At 34.9% G+C, this 14916-nt stretch overlaps 1 long non-coding RNA gene across 1 annotated transcript in view; it reads right to left on the bottom strand.

Annotated features, from left to right (window-relative positions):
* Positions 1-289: 289 nt before the first annotated feature.
* Positions 290-14916, bottom strand: part of LOC106070229 (uncharacterized) — a 28296-nt gene continuing 13669 nt past the window's right edge. The window contains exons 2-5 of the long non-coding RNA XR_008775894.1: positions 9338-9403; positions 5608-5696; positions 2774-2831; positions 290-767 (exon numbers count right to left, since the gene is read on the bottom strand). This is a non-coding gene — a long non-coding RNA (uncharacterized LOC106070229). The remainder of the gene's footprint in view (positions 768-2773; positions 2832-5607; positions 5697-9337; positions 9404-14916) is intronic.

The raw sequence follows: 14916 nt of genomic DNA, 5'->3' as shown, positions 1-14916 counted from the left end.
ATTCTATCAAAAATATTTCCCCGAGAAAAAGAGTCCAACACATTTCTATAAGGATCAATAAATGACTGAAAAATATTTTTTTTCCTGCGCTATTTTGTCGGGTAATCCAGTACACATCAGCCGAGCAGGTGTCCGCCATACAACAACTGCAACTTGAGGAACGGTTTGTGGATAGTGATAATGTTTGCTGGGGCTTTTCTTTCCATCTCGCCAGTGCACCCAAACCTGGGTTAGATCTGTCTTTGAAAGTGCACATCAGTAAGAAAAACAAACAAACATTACTATTAAATTATATGTATAAATATTTATTAGATAAATTATTCTTAACAAAAACTACATAAAGAAACATTCAATGGAATATTTTCTAACATGAACGAGCTAGGCTAATGGCCAAGCTCTTACAGTGACCGACAAGGTAGACATACAGACCAAGACTGCCTCGCATTCATTCGTATCATACACACAATATAAAAAGATATGTATCGGCATTATGGCAGCAATATACATAAACCAACGGAAACATTCTGTAAAATAAAAACTAACACGGGAGCTAATCTCTTGTTTACCAAGGTTTAAAAACAAAGGGAGGCAATCTATGACCCGCGAAACGCTCCCAAGAGCAGACGTAGACTAAAAAAACCCACAGATCACAACTTATTTGTTAACAAGAAAACTTCAGGTCTTTATGATTTATAACTGCCGATTTCTTTCTTCAGCTGTTCCAATTCAGGAATGGGTCGATACTTTGCTTTGTCCAAGTCAATAAGCTGAAACAAAGGAAGAGTAATGATAATAACGTTTACCAATAAGACGACAATATAATTAGAAAAGCGATAGTAGACATGGCAGACATTCGTTATTTTGAAGACATTAGCCCAATCTAATTATAAGATGATTATATTTTGAACAAATTATAACTATCAAACCATAGTTTTCACACTGTGACCAATTAACTAGAAATTGTTTTCCTAAAGATACACATAAACTGTCAAATTTCTGTGAAAATAGTTGGAATAGTTTCAAAATTCGTAGTCTATCCTGTTTCGTGAACTTATGAAGAGTTTGCCAGCTAATAAGAAGAATTGTTCAAAGAGTTTAATTGCTATCTTTTGAGGTCAATATTTACAAATGGACAGAGAGACAGAGTGAGGCTAGATATTATGGCCTCTAAACAACAGTTTTTGCTGAACCGCACCTAGCTTTTTTTGTCAAACTATACAGGAGCAGTGCCGGTCTTAGGCATTGGCAAACTAGACATCCGTCTAAGGCCTCCAAGTGGTCGGGGCCTCAGGCAGGACTACACAAAATGATAAACATGGATCCGATCTCAAACATAGTAGAGCACTGTTTATATATCTAACTCTGTCACTACTACGAAAATTTGAATATATCACATCACAAAAGAGATACAAGACACCGATAGCAAAGACAAACAGACACAAACACTCTTTTGTTCCCCTGGCAATCAAATAATTAAATAAGAACAATCTGATATAAACTTTGTCACATGTAAATTATGAGTGAGTCTGGTGTGAATGTACACTTTGGTTTCTTATAGTTATAATGTTTTTTGTTTAGTGTAATGCACAAATTGTAAGACAAATTTCCTTACGGATAATAAAGATTATTATTATTATTATTATTATTATATGAATTTCAGTTATTTGTTGATTTAGATATAGACACATGCAGGTTTTTCATAAAATGCGTAATTTAAAAAAAAATTTTTGCTGTTTCTTTTTATTATTTTTAGCGGCCCCCGAAAGGGGAAAAGACGCTATTAGTTTTGTGCGAAATGTCTGTCCGTCTGTCCGTCCGTCCCGTTTAGATCTCGTAAACTAGAAAAGATATTGAAAATCCGACATCACAATATTTTAGACCACTCAAAGTTCTGATGCAACGGCTACTTTTTTTTTCCTGAAAGCGAAAAATCTAATTTTTAAAAAGAGTTAAGTTTAAAAAGCTAATTAGTATGCATTTTAAGTTAGACCTAATTTAGAACAAATAGTAATCTTATAAACTCCATTTTCTTAGACATTTTACATTATTCGATGTACCCGAAAATTCAAATAAAAGACTAAGCAATATCAAAACAATTACATTAGGTAAACACCAGGAGAGGCCTAGCTTCCGAACCGATGGTCCCGGGTTCGAATCCAGGTGAAGACTGGGATTTTCAATTTCGGAATCCTTGGGCGCCTCTGAGTCTACCTAGCCTTAATGGGTACCTGACATTAGTTGGGGAAAAGTAAAGACGCTTGGTCGTTGTGCTGGCTACATGATACACTCGTTAACCGTAGGCCACAAAAACAGATGAACTTTACATCATCTGCCCTATAGACCACAAGGTCTGAAGGGGGAACCAATTAGGCCAGGTTCACATCTAACCTTGCATTCACTTGCACCTATCCTTTGATCTGCAGCACCATTGGGGCCCTACACAAGATCTGTCAACCTTCTTTCTCCATTCTTATCTCTCATTTGTCTTTGATATAATTTCATTTGGATGTTCTTTCTGAAAATATTGAAGCCTGCCTGGGTGGACCACTTCGGGGGCCGATTTTAAGTTTGTGTTTCCACACAAACTGTCTTTGTAACCTTGTTTATTTATTTCCTTCAGGGCCACCAAATTCATTTCGCTTATCCAAGGCCGGCCATAGTAGGAGCTGAAGCCCTTCTAGGATGTAGCTGTATGTATACTTTTGAAACATCCATGTCCAAATCAAATTGATAGCCGTACACAAATAGAAAGACAAATTCATCGAATACTCACTTTACGAGATTCTGTGGGTTCCACGTCCTCGTATGCTGGACCTCGAGATTTGACCAACCTAAAGCAGAAGAACAAGAGAGCGTAGTTTAATATAGACCTAGTGTGTACGAGTTTTTGAGGCAATTAAGTTTCAGATGGGCTTAGTTTTGCGTGACATATCGATTCAATCAATGATTGATTTTATAGTGTGTGAATGTGTCATGTTGTCAATATTTATGTTGTGACCATTACATAGGCCATTCAAATCGAATGGTAAAATTAACAGTAGGTACTTTACAAGTCCACACTCTAGCATATCTAGAAATACCTAAACACTTTTTTAACAAATCTGGAGATACCAAGACACTTTCTAACATGAAACGAGATACATAGACACTTTGTAAAATGTCTAGAGAATAGTAGAGATACCTAGACACTTTCTAAGATGTCAAGAGATAGGCATACCTAGACTCTCTAACATGTCATGATATACTTAGACAATTTCTAACATGTCTAGAGATACCCAGACAATTTTTAACATGTCTAAAGAAACCAAGACACTTTCGACATGTCTAGAGATACCAAGACACTTTCGAATATTTATAGAGATACATTCTGACATATCTAGAGATACATTCTGACATATCTAGAGATACATTCTGACATATCTAAAGATACATTCTGACATATCTAGAGATACATTCTGACATATCTAGAGATACATTCTGACATATCTAGAGATACATTCTGACATATCTAGAGATCCATAATGAATATTTAGCAAGACAAGGAACAACAAACTATGCTCAGACTTGCCTATATAAAATCAAATCTGCAATAATTTTGAGCACATAAAAGTTCCAATGTCACATACTTTTCACTTCGATAAATTGATTCTCGAATTTATATACTTGCCTTTGCCTAACTTTAAAAAATACATGGGCATAATTTCAAAACTTGGATATTTTGGGATTTTTGAAGGATAATAATCGGTAAAGGTACTTTGAGCAGTGGTGTAGCAAGATATGGGCCCGGGTTCAGGAACACGGCGTTAGGCTATCTCAAGTTGAGTGTGGCTAAACCCTAATTGAGCCATACTGTATCTAACGTAAGAGAAGGACTTAACAAGGCCTTAAGCTATTTGACATATGGGCCCCTTGAAATCATTATAAGACAATTTCGCCTAAGCTATTTGACATATGGGCCTCTTGAAAACATCATAAGACAATTTCGCCTAAGCTATTTGATATATGGGCCCCTTGAAAACATCATAAGACAATTTTGCCTAAGCTATTTGACATATGGGCCCCTTGAAATCATCATGACAATTTCGCCTAAGCTATTTGACATATGGGCCCCTTGAAAACATCATAAGACAATTTCGCCTAAGCTATTTGACATATGGGCCCCTTGAAAACATCATAAGACAATTTCGCCTAAGCTATTTGATATATGGGCCCCTTGAAAACATCATAAGACAATTTTGCCTAAGCTATTTGACATATGGGCCCTTTGAAATCACAGGAAATTCGACTAAGCATTTTGACATATGGGCCCCTTCTATTCATAGGACCATTCGCCTAAGCATTTTGACATATGGGCCCTTCTAATCATAGGACCATTCGCCTAAGCATTTTGACATATGGGCCCCTTCTAATCATAGGACCATTCGCCTAAGCATTTTGTTATATGGGCCCCTTCTAATCATAGGACCATTCGCCTAAGCATTTTGTCATATGGGCCCCTTGAAATTATCACGAGACTATTTCGCTTTTGCTCTTTCTCCAAACAATGAAAGTATCCTTAGAACCATTGGAAGAGGGGGGGGGGCAAGCAAGAGTGGGCCCTAAGCTATAGCTTATGTTGCCTATAGACTGTAGGTATGAGAGTGCATTGTGTGAGAGTACATTTAAGGGAAAGCACCACATACAACAGACAACACACTAACTGCGCATGTTCCCCATGGGGTAAATGACAAAATGTGCAGTGTTTGTCAATAGAAAATGGTACCCGTATAAATTGGCGGACAAAAACAAATGTTATACTAAATGTTTTACATCAGGTTCTCAGAAGAAAGATGTTTTTTGAAGCATATTTTAAGATGTTTTTTTTAAAAGCATATCGTTTGTATATCCTCAACAATAGCAGGTCAAATTTATCAATATCAAGCTCAGTTTTTAAGTAGGAATTTCTAAAAGATCATGAATAATTAGTTGAAAGTTAAGGGTGGGTGATTTCTAAAGCATTTGTGTAATGATTATAATGTAAGAAGAAGTGGAGTCAGAAAGATCGTTCCACTAATCAAATTTACATTGCTTTTATAACTGGAAAACGGAAAATAATGGTTTACTTGTATCACTTATTTCTGTTTATGATCTGGTAAAAATATACTGTAATATTAAATAAATAAAGATTTAAATTAAAACAAAACCAAACATAATTTGATCTAGGAGAGTATATGCCTAGTTCACAATGGTTAGCCTACATATTTGTTGTTATTATTATTGTTACAGTTATGAATAGTACATTCACAAACAAGTTTGATTTTAAATGGAACTATGCAATGAAAATTTAAAAGTTACCTTCCTTTAGAATATTTAATACTACAGAAATAAAATTACTTCAATTTGATATTTTTCTCATTTTTTTCTCTTGGTAAATATACTAGAAATCTATAAATATACAAAACCGATGTAGGCGTATTCGATTCTTAATCAGAAATAAACTCTCCTTACGGTTACATTATAAACACGCAGATACGCACCATAAGACACAGATTTTATCATTTCATGTCAGTGAGTGTTACAAATACATCTAGCAGAGTGTGAGCACTATAAACAGCAGAAATTGTATACCTGACATCTGGCTTCGTAGCCACTGCGTAGACCATGAACGCTGCGCAACCGATGCAGGCTGTACCGATAATGGAGACCAAGGGAATCAACTGCAATAAACGTTAAAAAAGAGAATGCGTTAAAATAAAAAAGCGGTTGTCTTTCTTACACGAGTCACTCTGTGATGGTATGGATTCAAAAGAAAACAATTAGATTGAGATCTAAAAGTTTGTTGGTTAATGTTATTTTGAGTGACAACTAAAATAACAGAAACATTCTCATAGTTTCATTGGAATCTCAAAACTGTATTGTTTTCAAAGTTTATGTATTACATACTATTATCAACATATAAACCTCATTCTTTCACCCCCCCCCCCTTTTTTTTTTCTGTTACTTCAGTCATTCAGTTTAGGGCAATACAATTATGATAGATGAGTTGTCATTGTACAGTAGTACTTAAATTGATAGTTTGTGTGTGCTTTTGTAGTTGTGTGTGTTTCTTGTAGCTGTGTGTGTGTGTGTGTGTCTTTGTAGATATTTGTCTTTGTAGATATGTGTCTTTGTAGAGGTGTGTGTTTGAAGATGTGTGTGTTTGAAGTTGTGTGTGTCAGTCTGTAAATGTGTCTTTGTAAGTGTTTGTCTATGTAGATGTTTGTGTCTGTAGATGTGTTTTTGTAAATGTGTGTGTCTTTGTAGATATTTTTGTATATGTGTCTGTAGATTTGTCTTTGTAAATGTTATGTCTTTGTAGATGTCTGTTTCTTTGTAGATGTGTGTGCTTGTGTGTCTGTAGATGTGTCTTTGTAAATCTTGTGTCTTTCTAGATTTTTGTATTCCTGTAAATGTGTCTTTCTAGATTTTTGTATTCCTGTAAATGTGTCTTTGTAGATTTGTGTGTGTCTGTAGATGTATCTTAGTAAACGTTGTGTCTTTGTAGATTTTGTATTTCTTGTAGATGTGTGTCTATGTAGGTATGTGTATCTTGTCTGTAAGTGGGTCTTTGTAGATATGTGTGTTTTTGTGCATGTGTACGTGTTTTAGTAGGAGAAGCTGTGACTGAGCGGTAAAGCGCTTGGCTTCAGAACCGGGGGTCCCGGGTTCGAATCCTGGTGAAGACTGGGATTTTTAATTTCGGGATCTTTGTGCGCCTTTGAGTCCACCCAGCTCTAATGGGTACCTGACATTAGTTGGGGAAAAGTAAAGGCGGCTGGACGTTGTGCTGGCCACATAACACCCTCGTTAACCGAAGGCCACAAAAACAGATGACCTTTACATCATCTGCCCTATAGACCATAAAATCTGAAAGGGGAACTTTGCTACTTCCTTTTTACGTGTCTTTGTAGATGTGTATGTGTCTTTGTAGATGTGTATGTGTCTTTGTATATGTGTATATGTCTTTGTAGATGTGTGTGTGTGTCTTTGTAGATGTACATGTGTCTTTGTAGATGTGTTTGTGTCTTTGTAGATGTGTATGTGTCTTTGTAGATGTGTATGTGTCTTTTTAGATGAGTATGTGTCTTTGTAGATGTGTTTGTGTCTTTGTAGATGTGTATGTGTCTTTGTAGATGTGTATGTGTCTTTTTAGATGAGTATGTGTCTTTGTAGATATGTATGTGTCTTTGTAGATGTGTATGTGTCTTGTAGATGAGCGTGTGTCATTGAAGATGTACGTGTGTCTTTGTAGATGTGCGTGTGTCTTTGTAGATGTATGTGTGTCTTTGTAGATGTATGTGTGTCTTTGTAGATGTACGTGTCATTGAAGATGTACGTGTGTCTTTGTAGATGTGTATGTGTCTTTGTAGATGTGTATGTGTCTTTGTAGATGTGTATGTGTCTTTGTATATGTGTATATGTCTTTGTAGATGTGTGTGTGTGTCTTTGTAGATGTACATGTGTCTTTGTAGATGTGTTTGTGTCTTTGTAGATGTGTATGTGTCTTTGTAGATGTGTATGTGTCTTTTTAGATGAGTATGTGTCTTTGTAGATGTGTTTGTGTCTTTGTAGATGTGTATGTGTCTTTGTAGATGTGTATGTGTCTTTTTAGATGAGTATGTGTCTTTGTAGATATGTATGTGTCTTTGTAGATGTGTATGTGTCTTGTAGATGAGCGTGTGTCATTGAAGATGTACGTGTGTCTTTGTAAATGTGCGTGTGTCTTTGTAGATGTATGTGTGTCTTTGTAGATGTATGTGTGTCTTTGTAGATGTACGTGTCATTGAAGATGTACGTGTGTCTTTGTAGATGTGTATGTGTCTTTGTAGATGTGTATGTGTCTTTGTAGATGTGTATGCGTCTTTGTAGATGCCAATATATTTCACAAGAGTAATACATCGACATTGGGAGAAAAAAAAAAGATCCAATCCACTTTATAGCTCTGGCGTGCTTTACCAATATTTGCTCCCAGGACAGAGGGAAGGTGGCCGTTGAAAAGCCAGAGGGGTTAATATTGGTATGGGGAACTCTCTTTGGTCGGTTTGAACTAGGGATGCCTTTTAATAGAAAGTGAATATCTGACTGTTATATAGACACATGTCTATAGCTAGGGCCAGCATTAGGTCATTGGAGGCCCTAGGCAAAGTGAATTTGATGGCCCCAAATGAAATACAAAAATAAATAAAAATAAACAGCGAAGAATTAGGCAATTTATTTAAAATCTAGTGTACTCCAACAATAATAGCGGGCACCAGTTTCACTATATCTTCGCTAACAATTGTTTTGAGCCCTGTGTGAGGCACTGGCACCAATAGGAGGCCGAAAGCAGTGGTCTAGTATGCCTATGCTTAAGGCCGGCCCTGCTATAGCAATGAGCCTGTTAGAATTTGTCACACGCTAATTTTTATCTCTCTTTTGTTTTTCAGACATACATTGTAATAAAACATAATATCGGTGTTGACTAACATTTTTTTTTTAAAGATTGGGACCCTTTGACCAAATGGAGAGGCATCCATTCCAAGAATGAGGAATTCTGATTAATATCTCTCCTGCCTGCATTAGATAATCTTGTAATTGGGAGTAAAATGATACCAAGCATTGTAAAAATTTCGTCAAAATAGAGCCTCTTTTAGTAGGAGTGAACTCTTTACGATGTATTGTATGTTCCTTTATTGGAGCACACTCCTTTGAGAGTTCGCTATTGGGAAGAGAGTCTTGCGAGGGACTGTCGAAATTAGAGAATGAAAGTACGCTTTAAACGTAGCATCACTTTCATTCCCGCAAAGTGATCAGCTAATCACGAGTCAGTTGAAAGGTAAACATGTTTATTCTCACTTTTGATTGGCCCGCGCAAGACCGCTTCTACTGGGTCTTAACTTTGAGACCACGAAAATAACACTCGACTCATAAGATCAGGTATTCCATGGGAGTTGGGAAATGTGGGTTTTTGTTACGAGCTGCAAGTTTTGTGTACAGTTGTGCTAACGATGAGAATCTGTCAATGGCATTTCTTCCAGGAAAAACTTATTTAATCTAGGTCAACATATTAAACAAAAAGGATAACAACTTTTTGAACCCACCATATGTTTTACAAATTTAACTGTTGCCAACTTTAAAAAAATACTTTCTGCTAAAAAATGGAAGAGCTTAGAAATTTGATAATGCAGAGTTTAAACTAAAAATATGTATATGCTATTTAAGCTACAGAGCTCAAACACAATGTATGCATCGAAAACTTCACGTTTTAAAAATGTCCCATATCTGAACCTTCCAGCATAACAATGAGACCGCAGAAGAAAAAGAAGAAAGACGATCTTACCTCCGGGTATTTTTTGAAAGCTCTGAGGCCGAATCCGAAAGTTCTAGAAGCCATTTCTTTCTATGCCTAGAGGGGAAAATAAATGTATATTGTTAATTGTAATTGTTAATATTAACATAGAAATCAACAGGGGCTACATGTGAAACATTATTAAATAGAAACCGTAGAGCGTTTGTAAACAAGATTTTTTTTTCTAACCATATCAAGAGTTAATAACAATAATCCTAAAAGGGTTTCAATTATTAACATTGCAATACATGACTATATCGATTTTCACATTGCGAAAGAGTTAATTATTTAAAATAACATTATAAATAATTAAGGGAAGCTACTCCTATCAAAGCGTTACACATTTTCTGTTTGATTTTGTCAGCATTGAGGCAAAAGCTTTGATTTATACAACAGTGGCTCGCCCGAACAAAAAGTAAATTGTCCTACAAAGTCTGGAATGGAATAGCTTAGGCTATTCCCATTAAAAAAAAATCTGCCAATAGTCTGTGATCTCCGACTCCCTTCATACTGCAAGTACTTTGGTTTGTTAATAAGCTTCAATATTCAATATGGCCAGTACTACTGCGTACCGCCTGCGGCCCAGTCATTGCACACCAAATGTCATTTTCTCGTCTCTTGACGAGAATCGATACTTATTCTATCAATGGTGATAAAACTGTCATGAAAAATCAATGAGGGTGATTTGTTGTTGTTGCTGTTGTTAAAACAACAACTCAGAAGTTGGTTGAAAGAAAGAAATAATAATAGCCAGCAATCAATTTGCATTTTGTTTTCGTTTTGAGTGACTCCGTTTTCAAGAAAAAATCATTTTGATTTATCGTCATCAATCAATTGACATTAATATCCTGGCCAATTGTATTACTAGGTACAATGTGCTATTATTATTATTATTATTATCCCAATCTGGGGAGGGGGAGGGTGGAGTTTACTGTAGCGCTGATAAAACGGTCAGAATTTTGTTTTATTTATCGGGCTTTTTCGTTGGAATAGAGCGTTGATGACGTGAATGAAGATATTTACAAATTTGAATAGTTTTAATCCTCAGGTTTACAAACATTAAACCTAAGAACACACACACTGAGCTCCATTCAATAACCAACAAAATAATTTAAATTCTAGGATAACGTCACAGTAGTATATTCAACATGAGACTGGAAACTGATGGATTGAACAGACCACGAGACAAGCTCGTGTCATATCTCTTCATTTTCCAATGTACAAGTACCGGAAACTACTTATTCCCCCCTTCATTAATCTGCTGTTCAGCGTAGAAACTGAAATCTACTAGAATACTTCTTAGGTATTGTGACAGTACATACTTGTACAGTATATGTGACATAGACACGCCACATCTTATTGAATTGTAATACTATTGTATTAAGTTGAGACTATTTGACATGCTTATAAAATAGTTTGCAGATCCTCTTCTTCATTGGGTTACAAAAAAAAAAAGACAAAACAAAAGGAAAATAAGACTCAAAGGCCAGAAACAAAAACACGGTTCTATAAACCGGAATTTGCGATTTCCACAGTTTATGTATATTTTGGGGAAAAGAATTACTGCCTGATTGGCCACATTAGTAACACTCTAGTTTGTTATTATTTTTCGAAATATTACATTCTAAAATTAAATTTGGTCTAGGCAATCTTTATCTTGAACAGACTGACAAATCATGAATCAATAAACAAAAATACTCAATTAGTCAATAAATTATTGGTACTTAATAATATTGTTTGATCTCGAATAAGGAAATAACTTGTACATTAATGGTGTATATAACTGTAAAGATGGAGTTCTTCCCTTCAGTAATTTAAAAAAATAATTTATATAGGGATTTTTTTTTTATTTTGCTTGTTTTTTTATATTGTATTTTACATAAAATTTTTAGGGAAAAAATTATTGATAAAACGATTTATATATTTTGTTTATTTCTTTCTCTGTTATCTAAAAGACATTCGTTTGACGGACTAAATGAGATAGGCCTATAGAAAGTAGTCTTACTTAGTATTTATTTTGAAACCTCAACTTATCTCCCTTATTTTTATGCACAGAACAATATTACCAACGTTCAATTTTTATCAGCCATTGAAAAGTTTTACAGGTCATATAAAATACTTTCAGGTGATAACAAATAACACAGCGTACTACACAGGCCTAGATAACAGCAAATGATATGTGTAAATGAGATCCAACAGTAACCTACATGTCCAAAAAAGCTTTTTGGATCTAAAAATAAAGTCAATAAAACAAAGACATTACTATTGGCCTTTGTATTTAGTGTGTAGTAACGAACGTTCGTAGTCGAATTAATATTGAGCTTTTAGTTAGTATGTAATAACATATTTCATAGTCGAGCTTAAAATTAGCATTGCAAAAGCGACACGTGGGATTTTTCTAGAATGAGCGAACATTATTTAACAGCGTATAAGTATAACGCCAAGGTGGGCAAGGTTTTTAGACTGCGCAAAGTCGCATTTCTTTGAACAAAAGACTTCAAGAGCCGCAGACAAACGCCATGCAAGTGTCTTCCACATTGCCAGTCCCACGGTGAGACGCAAATTCGTTTTGCGTGTGGATGAACAGGAAAGGTGCATACAGAAGAAACAGCTTCTTTTCACAATCCTTATATCTACTCTGTCTGTCTGTCTGTCTGACTGGAGCAAATGTTGTGCACGCTATTTCTCCCACTTCCCAGTCTCGGACCAAGCTGAAATTCGACACAATTAATCATCGTTCCTAACAAAACATGAACCAATAAAAAATAATTACCATTTTTGATTAAATAGTGGGGTAATTAATTAATTTGGTTTAATATTGAAAAGGGAAATAAATGTTACAGTATAAAGAGATGTCTGTAAATGTGAAGGTCTTCCCCTTACATAATCTTTTTTTTTTATTTCTTCAATGTATTTTTTTTATTTAATAACACCGTTGATACTCTTTTCTCTGGCATACAGTTAACTGCATTATTCGCTTAGTCGCAAAAACACTATACAACACAGAATACAAAAGTACATTCTATTGAAAATGATGACCATTCATATTATCAGGTTAATCGCACACTTGAAGCTATCACGTTAGCAATGCAATTAGGCGAAGTTCTTTATAAATCGAATGTTTCATGATCTGAAACTATGAAAACATTGCTACAAACAGTTCTACACATTTGTGCTACAGCGATAAGAACTGAAGTGTGTCAAAGCCTAGATAAGTTGTCTCATTCTAAATTAGGTTACAACACATTAAACAAACACAATTATTATATGGCCTAGATATATTTCAATTTTCAGAAGAAAAGCTGCTTTTTTAATAACCCTTTTCCCCCTCTTTATTGTATATCTACTTTATTTACGAATCGGTTGAAACAAAAATTCAAAAATCCCAATAAGAATAAAAGCCAAAATATTAATGATACATTTAATGGATTGGAAAATATTCAGGTGTTTTAAGAAGAGAGGAAAAAAAAAGGTCATTTGAAATGTCTATTCTCTTTTCTTTTGGTCTCAAAACATATATATTAGCCATTCCTCTTTCTGAGCTCGTTTGGGTCTTCTGTTGCATGACTGACTAACCCTTTCACTTTAAAAAAAAAATCCCATTAATTGAACGAAATGCTCAAATCTCTTGTTCATTTTATTCAGCCACCAGGATGTGAATACCGAGTTATTTATTTTCAAGTGCTGGATTTTATAACCTTGTATCAGACCAACACGGAAATGGAAAAAATCCATAAAATATAAAAAGCTTTTATGACGACATCAATTTGTGTGTGTGTGTCCCATTTCGTCCTTGCCGTAGAACTGAATTCTGAATTAGCATAATTTTGCCGCTACGTGATTTTTAGCAGACGAACAAGTTTAGGGCCACGACAAGTCGTATGGGTATATTGATACATCATCATATATTTAGAAGTTATTTTTTGTAATGATTTGTCATAATAAGCCTTAATGAAACTTTTCGTGTAGTCATAGTAACTGTTAGATTCGAATTGGAAAAATCAACAAAATATAATAAAAAGTAATAAATAAATAAAAACAAAAAGTGCATACATATTTCATGGTTTTAAAAATGTACATTTATCAATAATTTTGTATTCTGTACACAAAAATACACCAAAAAGCTTGCTATTTATGCATTCGCCTACATTCTATGAAATCTCATATAGTCCTTCGACCTTCAACTTCTACATCCTTATGCTCATTCTCTTTGGGTGGCCATCGTAAACTTTTTAGTGTTGGTAAAGACATAGTGTTCTTCCAACCATCATAACAAACGAATATTCACATTTGACTAGAGTAATACCTTTAGTAAAATCACTAAATTTAGAAAGATTTCAGGATAGAAGACTTAAAAGTAAAGTAGCAATTATACATAAAACACGGAATCATAATCTTCAAATACAAAAACAAAATTTAATAAAATACTCAGAGAGACACAAAGATAAAGGCACACTCCTTGTTCCATATGCTAGGACAAATTTGTACAAAAGCTCCTTCTTCCCTAGCGCTATTAGAGCATGGAATGGGTTGTCTGTGCTAGCCAGGAAAACCAGTGACTTGGCGGAGTTTAGGTCATTGGTTAATATGCATGACTAAATGCATGACGCGTAGGACGTAATCATCTTCTTTTTTGAAGTAACGTCTGTATCATATAAGATAAGATCACTCAAATTATTAATCACAAGTTTAATCGCCACACCAGATGGAAGACACAAACTCATCCTGTTCTTGATATCAATAAAATAAACCCTGCCTATAATTTCATTAGCGACGTCATCCAACAACGCCGCTTGATCTAATGGAGTAGAATGATTTGTCAGCCGCTTTAATTAACTACAGTAACTAAAATACGTGTAGAAATGTATATTCTTTGTACCTTATTATAAAATGTCACTCAAAGAGAATACATACATAAATATCTTTATAGCAACAGGCAAAGGCAAAGTAGGTAGCTGCCTAGGGCCTCTGATTGGTGGGGGCTTCGCACAGGACTTTAAACAATTTTTTTTACAGAAGAAATAGCAAAACATCATTGTTGGAGTACATTAGATTTTAACTCAATGGCGTAATTTTATTTTTTCGCTGCTTATTTTTTTTTTTTATTTCATTTTGCGCCACTCACTTGGCCTAGGGTTTTCAATTATTTAAGACCGGCCCTGATAGCACTACCTAGTCTTGGAGTTTTTATATCCTGTCACTCAGAGAGAATAGATACATGTTAGATATCTCTATAAAGAAACTTATTCTTGGAGATACATTTTCGTTAAGTGACAAGCGATAAAGAAAAAAAATACACGTTTTATGTTGTTGTTGTTTTCTTAAATGTACCTGGAATATATTAAAATAGAGATCTAAAAATAGATCAACACTAAGCTAGATAGCTGCCTTAATGGAGGTATTTTAAAGGTGTAGGTAAAAATAGAGACACTTTACGAGGGTATGGTCTGCGTTGCGTCTGCTGTAAACGGCAAGCTCAAAGATTGCTATAAAGAATATATATATATGTTACAATGTATAAGTCTGTTAGTGCAATTATGTAGTACACATCCATATTTACTGTGCGCCAT

The sequence above is a fragment of the Biomphalaria glabrata genome, chromosome 18 (assembly GCF_947242115.1).
Source record: "Biomphalaria glabrata chromosome 18, xgBioGlab47.1, whole genome shotgun sequence".
Lineage (NCBI taxonomy): Eukaryota > Metazoa > Mollusca > Gastropoda > Planorbidae > Biomphalaria > Biomphalaria glabrata.
Note: the sequence above shows the minus strand (reverse complement) of the source record. Positions and strands in the feature narration are given on the sequence as shown.